Consider the following 12,074-nt stretch of genomic DNA (forward strand, 5'->3'; position numbering starts at 1 on the left):
TAATGATAATTTTGTGGCCCAGCAAGAATGAGAGGAAAAAGTGAAACTGTTATTCTGTGCTACATAAATCTACTCCACCCTCATGGCCTTTTCTGAGCATGGAGGAAGAATGGGGTAAGTGGTGGGAACAAGAACCCCCCAGTTTCTGTGTTTGTGCATACACAAAGACAGGCCCAGGGTTTTCTCTCTAGGTTTAGAAGCAGACTAGAAGATCCCAGACAGAATATCAAAATAGAACTAAAATATTAAGCTCCAAGAGTACACTATCTAGGAGTTATAAGAAGACGTATAAAATTGTTTAGCACTTTACAATACAAAATTCATCAAATTGTGTAATTGTGGAGTAAAATCCTTTTTGTAATTTTTATTAAACTTCAGAGAAACAGGCTTTGTTTGAGTGACTTGCATATAGTTGCCCAAGGTCATTATTTTTGAGTCTTTCAAGAGCTAAGTGGTACACTTTGAATTCTTTCCTGAAATTTTAATATTTTATGCCAGTACAAATTGACTTTGGTGTTATTTTCTGTGACAATTACATGACATATCCAAGTTCTTTCCTCCAATCTATGAAAATGTTATTTCCACTGTCATGAACTGTCCTGTCTTTAGCACTTCTTTGTTGCCATCTATTCCTCCAAAGTATGATGTTTACTTAAAGCCATAATTTGTCCCTTTTTTAAGGACTGCCTGGATCCTCTCCTTTGTTGTAGATGGAATAACACCCCTCTCTCTAACTCAACTGTGAAAGTGTTAGTTGCTCAGTCATGTCTGACTCTTTGGGACCCCCATGGAATGTAGCCTGCCAGGTTCTGTCCATGGATTTCTCCACGGAAGAATACTGGAGTGGGTCACCATTTTCTTCTCCAGGGCATCTTCCCTTCCCAAGGATCAAACCTGGGTTTCCTGCATTGCAGGCAGATTCTTTATTGCCTGAGGCACCAAAATAAGTAAATACATAAAAAACAATAATACCCATTTCCCCAAAGACGTCTATATTCTAATCCCTGGAATCTCTGATTAGGTTAGGTTACATAGCAAAGGCACATTAAGGTCCCAGATGGAATTAATCAGCTGATTTTAAGGTAGGGAAGCTATCCTTGATTATCCAGATGGGCTCAATGTAATCACCAGAGTCCTTAGAAGTAGAAAAAAGAATTGTGAGAAGCAGAGAGATGGCAGGCCCACGATGCTCCTGGCCTTGAGGGTGAAGGAAGCCATGAGACAAGGGAAACAAGCAGACTCTAGAATGTACCTGGCCAACAGATGGATTGTAGTCCAGTGAACACTGGGTGGAAGTGGAAGTGAGAAATAGATTTAAGGGCCTAGATCTGATAGACAGAGTGCCTGATGAACTATGGACGGAGGTTTGTGACATTGTACAGGAGACAGGGATAAAAGCAAATTGGCTGTCTGGGGAGGCCTTACAAATAGCTGTGAAAAGAAGTGAAGCGAAAAGCAAAGGAGAAAAGGAAAGATATAAGCATCTGAATGCAGAGTTCCAAAGAATAGCAAGAAGAGATAAGAAAGCCTTCCTCAGTGATCAATGCAAAGAAATAGAGGAAAACAACAGAATGGGAAAGACTAGAGATCTTTTCAAGAAAATTAGAGATACCAAGGGAACATTTCATGCAAAAATGGGCTCGATAAAGGACAGAAATGGTATGGACCTAACAGAAGCAGAAGATATTAAGAAGAGGTGGCAAGAATACACAGAAGAACTGTACAAAAAAGATCTTCACGACCCAGATAATCACGATGGTGTGATCACTGACCTAGAGCCAGACATCCTGGAATGTAAAGTCAAGTGGGCCTTAGAAAGCATCACGACGAACAAAGCTAGTGGAGGTGATAGAATTCCAGTGGAGCTATTTCAAATCCTGAAAGATGATGCTGTGAAAGTGCTGCACTCAATATGCCAGCAAATTTGGAAAACTCAGCAGTGGCCACAGGACTGGAAAAGGTCAGTTTTCATTCCAATCCCAAAGAAAGGCAATGCCAAAGAATGCTCAAACTACCGCACAATTGCACTCATCTCACACGCTAGTAAAGTAATGCTCAAAATTCTCCAAGCCAGGCTTCAGAAATACATGAACTGTGAACTTCCAGATGTTCAAGCTGGTTTTAGAAAAGGCAGAGGAATCAGAGATCAAATTGCCAACATACACTGGATCATCGAAAAAGCAAGAGAGTTCCAGAAATACATCTATTTCTGCTTTATTGACTATGCCAAAGCCTTTGACTGTGTGGATCACAATAAACTGTGGAAAATTCTGAAAGAGATGGGAATACCAGACCACCTGACCTGCCTCTTGAGAAATCTGTATGCAGATCAAGAAGCAACAGTTAGAACCGGACATGGAGCAACAGACTGGTTCCAAATAGGAAAAGGAGTATGTCAAGGCTGTATATTGTCACCCTGCTTATTTAACTTATATGCAGAGTACATCATGAGAAACGCTGGGCTGGAAGAAGCACAAGCTGGAATCAAGATTGTGGGAGAAATATCAATAACCTCAGATATGCAGATGACACCACCCTTATGGCAGAAAGTGAAGAGGAACTAAAAAGGCTCTTGATGAAAGTGAAAGTGGAGAGTGAAAAAGTTGGCTTAAAACTCAACATTCAGAAAACGAAGATCATGGCATCCAGTGCCATCACTTCATGGGAAATAGATGGGGAAACAGTGGAAACAGTGACAGACTTTATTTTTGGGGGCTCCAAAATCACTGCAGTGGGTGACTGCAGCCATGAAATTAAAAGACACTTACTCCTTGGAAGAAAAGTTATGATCAACCTAGATAGCATATTCAAAAGCAGAGACATTACTTTGCCAACAAGGTCCATCTAGTCAAGGCTATGGTTTTTCCTGTGGTCATGTATGGATGCGAGAGTTGGACTGTGAAGGCTGAGCGCCAAAGAATTGATGCTTTTGATCTGTGGTGTTGTAGAAGACTCTTGAGAGTCCCTTGGACTGCAAGGAGATCCAACCAGTCCATTCTGAAGGAGATTAGCCCTGGGATTTCTTTGGAGGGAATGATGCTAAAGCTGAAACTCCAATACTTTGGCCACCTCATGTGAAGAGCTGACTCATTGGAAAAGACTCTGATGCTGGGAGGGATTGGGGGCAGGAGGAGAAGGGGAAGACAGAGGATGAGATGGCTGGATGGCATCACCGACTCGATGGACGTGAGTCTGAGCGAATTCCGGGAGTTGGTGATGGACAGGGAGGCCTGGCGTGCTGCGATTCATGGGGTCGAAAAGAGTCGGACACGACTAAGCGACTGAGCTGAACTGAACACTGGGTAGGATTTCTGATCTGCAGAACTGTAAGATTATAAGTGTGTTTTGTTTTAAGCCACTAAGTTTATGATAACTGTCACAGCAGCATTAGAAAACTAATTCATCTGTTTTGTTTTAGGCCTTTCCTCTGCATGGATTCCATTTTCATTGAAATCCTTAATAACCTTCAGGCCAAACCCAAAGATCATAGTATCTATTCATCCTCCGTTGATTTCTTTCTGTCAGAAAATTAATGAAACTATGGAATAATCCTGAAGTCAACGAAAATGCCTATTAAGAGTATAAAGATATGCAGTTTTTCACTTGACTAAGATCCCAGGATATAAGTGAAATGCCATTTGCTTATACTTATAAAATATTTTCATAGCCAATAATCTCTTGAATGTCTATAAAATATCCAGCACAGTAGTCTAGGTAAGTTAAAAATTGGGCTGATACATGTAGCAAAGTTCTTGAGCAAATGACTTGAGAGAAGAGGTAAAGATGGAGAGACAGGAAGTGAAGAATAGATGGAATGGGAAGTAGAGGAAGTTTAATGGGTGATTTTTTAAATGGAGAAAAAGAGAAAGAAAACAAAGAAAGGATAATGTGGCAAAAATAAGAACACTCAGGCGATTTGTGTCTTGACCGTAATATGTACCCCACTAACCTTTACAGGAGGACTGACTTGTATAGTGTAATTCTTTCTCAGTGGAAAACCAGGAAAGAGATTTATGCCTCTTTCTGATTCCCCAAGACTCAAACCATCCAGATTCATGGGACATAGCCAGACATCCCTTCTTTTGTAAGGTGCCTGGTACAATGTTTCAAATATAGTAAATATTCAATAAATGGTAATCTAATTCCCTTTCCTTGGCTGACTCTGGACTCAGATAGTCAACTGCTTCCCAATGGATGGCATCTAATTCTTTCTTTTGGTTTCTTAGATCTGTATCTTCTGGTGTAATCCCTGCTACCTACCAGATTCCTCCTGATTTTATAAATACCTTTTTGTTCTAGTCTATCCCCACCTTTACTCTTTTCCAGGACAAATCAATTTGTTTATAATACAATAATTCATTTTAATGAAGTATATTAAAGACTAGATTTGTATTCTACAGGAAGATATGAAAGTATTCTGTGTATTTGTATACCCACACACTCACCCGCACACCCAAACACACACAGACACACAAGAATATATTAATAGAAGCCATTGAAGCCCAAGAATTGTGGCTCAGATGATGAAGAATCTGCCTACAATGCAGGAGACCCGGGTTTGATCCCTAGGTCAGGAAGACCCCCTAGACAAGGGAATGGCAACCCATCCCAGTATTCTTGCCTGGAGAATTCCATGGACAGAGGAGCCTGGTGGGCTACAGTTCATGGGGTCACAGAGTTGGACACAACTGAGCAACTCACACTTTCACTTTCACTAGATATTGATGACAGGTATGCAGTGATTCTTCTGAAAAATAATACAACTTATAAAACTGAACAAAACTAAAGTGGGTATTTATTTTCACAATGATAGATTCTGACCAGAGGTACATTTTCACAGACTCTGTCAAAATGTAATCAAGAGCTCTTTAAAATATCAAAATAGATTCTTCATTTACTGGTGAGAAAAATGCACAATTTTATTTATAGTTAAAAAGTATAAAAACTTATTCAAGGTTGAAAGATTATGAAAGAAACCTGAAGAGGACAGACATTAAATAGAACTAAGCATATCTATTCCCTAATTCAAGGGAAATATTTCATTTGCAAGATCAATCCAAGCAGACAATGGCTTCTAAAAAATGAATACTTGATTTCACAATAGTAAAAATCAATTTTAGAGCTAATTCAGTGATAGAAGGACAGTATAAAATACATCATGCTCTGCTGTGCTGTGCTTAGTCACTTAGTTGTGTCTGAGTCTTTGTAACCCCATGGACTGTATCCCACCAGGTTCCTCTGGCCTTGGGGATTCTCCAGGCAAGAATACTAAAGTGGGTTGCCATGCCCTGCTCCAGGGGATCTTTCCAACCCAGGTCTCCCGCATTGCAGGTAGAATCTTTACCGTCTGAGACACCAGGGAAGCCCAAAATACATCATCCAATGCACTTTAACTGTAATTACATCTTAAATGAAAGAATATAAAAATACTACACAGCTGCAAATCCCAAAGTTCATTCAATAATTACTAACATTTCTCTTAATGTGTCAGAAAAGATGAAAAGCAGCAGCATAGAGATATTTTCAGCTATACAAATTCAGGGTTTCCAAAACATACATACACAAAAGCGGAGGATGCCACTGTTATACACATTTTTTTCTACATAGAAAATGTTTATATCTAATTCAATTTTACCTTATTAACCCTGAGCAAAGTAAATGCTCTAATTAGACAACAGCATTCATTTAACATTTAACCTACTCATTTAACATTTCACCTACATGTACTAGACATGTGCCAGATACTGTTCTAAGTACTCTACAGATATTAACTCATTTAATCCAAAAACCATGGAACAGAATATGGTAGGAAAAAATTTTAAACTGAAATTGCTATTTTTTCCTTCACTTCTCCATTCCACCCCATCATACATAGTCAGTGAAAGGACAGAAAAAGTCCAGTGAAAAGTGCTTAACTCAGATTCATAAAATTTGAGTCCATTTCTAGCTCTATTTAGGGTTCTGGGTGACACTGGGTAAGTTAGTAAACCAGAACTTCCCAACCCTAACTGATTAGAATTTGAAGGAGGGTGTTATAGCTATAAACAGAACTATTTATATTTGTTATATATTTAAATTTATATAAATATACATATAAGGTTTTACCCAAGACTTACTTTGTTTAGAATGGGACTCAAGAATCTAAATTTGCTTTAAAGCTAACCATATCTTCCTCAACTTATGATGGGGTTATATCTCAATAAATCCATCATAAATTGAAAATAACATAAGTCAAAAATCTAACCTATTGAACATCATAACTGAGCTCAGTCTACTTTAAATATGCTCAGAACACTTACATTAGCCTACAGTTGGGAAAAATCAGCTAACATGAATACCTATTTTATAATAAATCTATTTTATAAATTTCATGTAATTTATTGACCACTGTAGTTAAGATGAAAAACTGAATGGTTGTCTGGGCACAGGATGGTTGGAGATAAAGCAGTTATTTACCCTCGTGTTCACGCAGCTGACTGGAAGCTGCCTCATGAGAGAGAGTATTGTACCCATATGGCTAGCCCAGGAAAAGCTCAAACTTCGAAACTCCAAGTATGGTTTCCACTGAACATGTATTGCTTCCACACCATCATAAAATCAGGGACTGTCTGTACAGGTGGTTCTGAAGGTTAGCAGTCACACTTGGGAACCATTCATCTAGTGGTCTTAGCCTTTAATCCCAACAGAACAAGTATGGAAATATGTGGTCCACAAAAGTGGAAATGAAGGGCAGGATTATAAAGTCTAAATGTCAGACCTCCATTCTTCATGCATTCTCACTAGAGTGGCCACAACATTAGGGCAGAAACATTATACAAGTGACTGTCATGGTACCTATATAAACCTACCCCTTTAGGCCTAATGTCAGCAAAAGTGAAGCAGGAAACAGAGTCTCATAAACTTATGAGTCTCATAAACTTAAGCTAAAAAACAAATCAAAACAAAATTTTACCTAAATGTGCTAAAAATCGACACACACACCTAAAAGCTTCTAAGGTGATCACATATTTTTCATATTCAACTAATCATCACAATATACTTTTTATTTTTATCCCTAAAATATTTTAATTACTTACGCCTGACACCATGAAGATGAATAAAACAAAATGTCTGTCTTCAAGGTGGTAAAGGCATTTCTATAAACATAAGAATAGCAGTTGAAGTTTTAAAAATTTAAGTTTGGCTAGATTTCTGAGATTCTAACAGGCAATCAATCATAAGCCAGAAATGCAAATAACTGCCATATCAAGCTGGTAGCAATCTATGAAGTCCTAGAAAGAAGGCTAATTTGAGAGTCTCAGGATAAGAGATTGAGTTTGACTTGGCTACATGACAATTTATGGCGAGTCTTTCAGCTCTTAGGCAAATCTTCAAACCCTTTGAGCCTATTTTTTTTTTTTAACAATGCATGTCTTACAAAGTTGTTATGAAAACAAAACGAAATACAAATGTTAATATACCACGGGTATTACAGATAATATTTAGAACTCTACTAATAATAAAACGTGTATTTTGAGTTCTTTTTCCACCAATAGGGACAAACTGCTAGTAACGAACAACTTTCTCACCTTACTCCCAATACATCTAGGCGGCTTTTGTCATTACTATATGTATAGCTATTGTACATTAATATATTTTTTATAAATTGATATATAAGCAGGTATATAAAAATAAATATGCACATTATATAGCCATGAATATATGTAAATGAATGTTTATATACACATACACCTTTCGAAAGAGAAATACTGAGGGCAGCAATCTAAGGGGCAAAATTTCATCTACTGTGGAAATAGATGCTGGACAAGACCTTCTGATTAAACAATGATGAAAATGACAGATTTATGCACTTACCTTCATACTTCAAACATGTAACTACATGTAAATTACTATTCTATGGGGATGTGAGTAATGCTTTAGTAGAAAATTCCAGTTAAACGACTGCAGTAAACTGATCATTAATTCTAAAATGTAATTCTGACAAAAGCATACATACCTTATACTTCTCCCAAAAGCATAATTAGCTACAAGCAAATGTAAGAATTATAGTTACTAAAACTTACCTTTTTTCCTCATAAATAAGGTAGGTTTATAAACAATAAAAATTAAACGAACAAGTCAAGAAGAAATCCAAGTATATTTTAAAACAGAATCCTTCCTGTTCTTTGAGTTGTTCAGGCAGCAAATTTTGAAATGCTCATGCATTCTACTGGATATTAGTGCTGATTATTAATAACATATACTTACCATTATGCCCTTTCATCCAAGTACCTCAAAGAGCTTTTAAAGCAATATATGTTATTTCTTGTAATATCTCTGAGAGGCAGACTGGTAGAAAGTTATTATTAACTCTATTTTATAGTCAAAGAAGCTAGGGCACTGAGAGGTTAAATGACTTTGCTGGGGTCATATGGTGAAAAGAACTTTGGACCTCAAGATCATTGTTCTCATTTAGAGTTAAGTATATTATCCATTACATGGTTGTTTACTACACCTAAATGTAATTCTATTCCAGGAAAATTGAGAATAATGTATTTGAATAATCTAAGAACTAAAGGTGAGAGTTTATTTTTGTGTGTATTTAAAAAATGCTGTTATACAGGAATATAGAATAACTAATAATTAGTCTTTGGTTTGTTGCTGTAGCTATTATTTATAGGGCTTTTGCTATTTGTGGCTTTCTGAAGCCTCTGCTCAAAAATGATCCATTCTATTTCTGACTGTTTTAAGCTAGGTTAGCATAGCTGTAAACAACCAAGAAGCAGCTGAGACAGGCTGACTAACTTGAAGTTGTCTTTCATTGTGTTTCCATTGCTCACTCTTCTGAAAGTCATCCTCCTTCTAGTTCTCCATTCAACAGGTATCTCTGCAGTCTACCATCCTCAATCCTCCATCTATGGCCAGTTTAACTAATGCCTTGTCAATTATTAAATTTTTAAAATTTAATTAAAGTAAGATAGGGATTTCCCTGGCAGTTCAGTGGTTAAGACTCTGCACTCCTAAAGCAGAGGACGTAGGTTTGATCCCTGGTCAGGGCACTATGATCCCCCATGGTGTACCATGAGGCCAAATAAATAAATACTCATCTGCTTTTAATAAAAATCAAAGACTCTTAAAAATACTATGCTATCCTAGTTATAATTGTCATATTCAGCTTTTGCAAACCTAACTTTTATAGGCTTCCCAGATAGCTCAGTGGTAAAGAATCTGCCTGCAATGCAGTGACACAGGAGATGTGGGTTCGATCCCGGGTCAGAAAGATCCCCTGGAGAAGGAAATGTCAACCCACTTCAGTAGTCTTGCCTTGAGACCCCCATGGACAGAGGAGCCTGGTGGACAACAGTCCATGGGATCTCAGAGTCAGACATGACTGAAGCAATTTAGCAACTGGCACAAGCCTAACTTTTATTGTCCTTAGAAGGCCATTAGGCATATATCACCACATGGGGATTTTTTAAATGTAATATTTCACCATTTTTCCCAAGAAAAAGTAGGGAGAAAGGAGAAGTGGTTTTAAATCTGTGCTCAATGAAGTGAGACTGCACAGTTGGCTTGAATGTGGTAATACAAGCCTGTGGTGTTTGTTACTTCATACCACATCCTACCCAGAGCTCTAGATATATATAGCAACTGCCATTAGACAGCACCATCCATGCTTAAAGTCCACCAGGTCCAAAATGGCACTTATTTTCTGCACCCTACCCCATCCCAATCCTTCCCTATTTGTAAAATACACCTTTATCCTTCCCCCAAAAGCAGGACAAGGCATACTTATAGTCATTTCTATTCTTTTACCCAGCAAGCACCTGCCCCCCATGAATCAATTATCATAACCAGTTCACTTGGCATCCTGTACTTTAGGAATTCATCTTTGGATTTTCACTGCCACGCACATTATGGTTCTTTTCTCTTGGTTTCTGTAATGGCCCCTGGTCTACAAGCTCTCTGCTTGCCCTGCTCCTCCCCTCAGCTAATCTATCCACCAACTTAAATTGTATTATCAATCTGTCCAAGGTCATTCCTCTATGCATTGCCTCAGCACAGCATAAGACGGTTCATGTTTGGCTCCTGTCTACTACTTCAGATTCATCTTTTTCAGCAGCCCAGGCTTGAAATCGAATTACTTCTCAGACTTTTCAATACTATTTGTTCCTTTGCTGCACGTCAGGATCTGGATTTGCCACTCCACCCCTTTTTGGTGCTGTAAAATCCCCACATTAAAAGCTTAAAGCAGTTTCAGTAAACTCACCCATTCTTTTCTCTCTACATCTTGATATACTACACTTCCAACCATAATTATTTGTTTTCATTAGACTGGGCATCCTTTGAATGGACTGTGTCAAGCGCAGAGTTGATACTCAGTTGGAGGGTGGGGAGGCTGGAGAAGGGAGTTAAGTATCAAGAGACAAGACTGTAGCTGCTAACGGATGTTAGTCTAACGATCTTATTTCGAACCTGTGGATGGATTAAATAAAACAAACGATTTAGTGGAACTACTTCCAATTTAGGTTCCCAAATTACACGATGAAGCTACGGGTTGATCTCAATGCCACACCAAGACATCAGAGCCGCAGTGTCGTAGGAGGCTCAGGAATCCTCAGGAAAGGATCCCAGGCTATCCGCCGATGAAGAGTTCTCTAGGGATCAGCAGGAGAATAGGAGGCCCAGGGCGGCCACCAGACCCTCCAGGCAGAGCAGGCGACTGACTCATCTCCCGGGATTCGGCCCGCGACGAGCCACGTCGCCGGCTCCATTCGGGAAACCCCGGTCACATTAGAGTTGCCTCCACCCTAGGACGCCCCGGGAGAAGGGGCTGCCCTCTAGAAGCAAGATGGCGGCCTCCGCTCTCCCCCTCCTTCCAAAAACCCCCTCCTGGTCCCCAGAAGACAGACAAGGACGTCGTGGCGCCGAGATCCGGGAAACTCAGCGAGGCCCGCGGCCACTCCCGGGCCCCCGGGAGGTGACTTCACCTCGCCGGCGCAGAGAGCCGGGGGTGGAGCCGCCCTAAAGGCCGTGAAGCCCGCCCTCAACACTCAGAGAGTGGACACAGGAGAGCCCGCGCCCTCCGGCCATTGTTCTCCAGCCCCGGCCCCCCACCCTCCTCTCAGCTCGCAGACAGGAAGTTGCTTCCCAGCCGGCTCCGCCCCACTCCCCAGCGCCCCGGAAGTGATCGGCGGCAGCTGCTGCAGAGCGGCCAGGAGGAGGGTGGATCTCCCGAGAGCGGAGCGCCCGGAGTCCTCCTCCACCTCCTCCTGCCGCCCAGGCTCCACCGCCGCCTGTCGGACTCTTCCTTTTGCCGCTCCCGGCGCGGAGCCTCCTAGACTACAAGAGCGGAGCACTGTCCGGCTGGAGCCAGCTCAGCCGCGGCTTCCGGAGCCCACGGGGCGGCTGACCGGCTTGCGGTGCAGGTGAGCGGTGCCCACCCGGGCCGGCCCGGGAGGGGTTGGGGCCGCCCGCCCGGGCGGCGGGGGTGTGTCTGGGCGGCGGCGATCCGAGGCCCAGGCGCAGGGCCCGGACGCCGAGATTGCACCTCCCGCGTTCTGCCCGGGAACCAGCTGCGGGACGAGCCCGAGCTGGAATCCGGGGCGCCGTGTTCGCCGCTGTGCGGACTATTGCACCTCTCGAGAGCGGGCGGTTGCGGCGGGGTCCCCCGAGCCCGGCACCCCTTTGAGTTGGCCTCGTCGGAAGGTCACCCTGCATCTCTGGCCCGCCGCGCCGAGGTCCCCGCCTGGGCGGTGCCCGCGACCTGGGGGACCCGTCGCCGCAGTCCCCGCGCCTCACTCCGCCCCTCTCCCCTCCCCTTTCTTCCACTCCTTGTCTGTTTGCGGGCAGTTGCTTTTTAAACATCTCTGGTAGGGTTTTGTGCCAGTTAAAGGAACGGGTTTTACAGGTTGAAGTCATTAGATGGTCCGCACTGAACTAAATAGCTGGTCCAGAGCTCTTGCACAGGTTTAGCCAATAGTCAGGAATCAAGCCTCTGAAGCGAGGACGCGATAAGGGTGTTTTGAGCAAGGGGGTGTTTCCTCCGTGGTTCGTTCTAAAGGTTTTCCAAAAGTGAAAGATGTGATGTGTGT

The 12,074-nt window shown here is 41.6% G+C and overlaps 1 protein-coding gene across 2 annotated transcripts in view; it reads left to right on the plus strand.

Moving 5' to 3' along the window:
* The first annotated feature begins 11,167 nt into the window (after positions 1 to 11,167).
* RALA (RAS like proto-oncogene A) overlaps positions 11,168 to 12,074 on the plus strand; it is a 58,765-nt gene continuing 57,858 nt past the window's right edge. The window contains exon 1 of one of the 2 annotated variants that reach the window (XM_027539166.1): positions 11,168 to 11,408. The gene's annotated coding sequence lies outside the window, so the exon portion shown is untranslated. The remainder of the gene's footprint in view (positions 11,409 to 12,074) is intronic. The other variant, XM_027539165.1, reaches the window with a different exon arrangement.

This window comes from Bos indicus x Bos taurus, chromosome 4 (genome assembly GCF_003369695.1).
Source record: "Bos indicus x Bos taurus breed Angus x Brahman F1 hybrid chromosome 4, Bos_hybrid_MaternalHap_v2.0, whole genome shotgun sequence".
Classification (NCBI taxonomy): domain Eukaryota; kingdom Metazoa; phylum Chordata; class Mammalia; order Artiodactyla; family Bovidae; genus Bos; species Bos indicus x Bos taurus.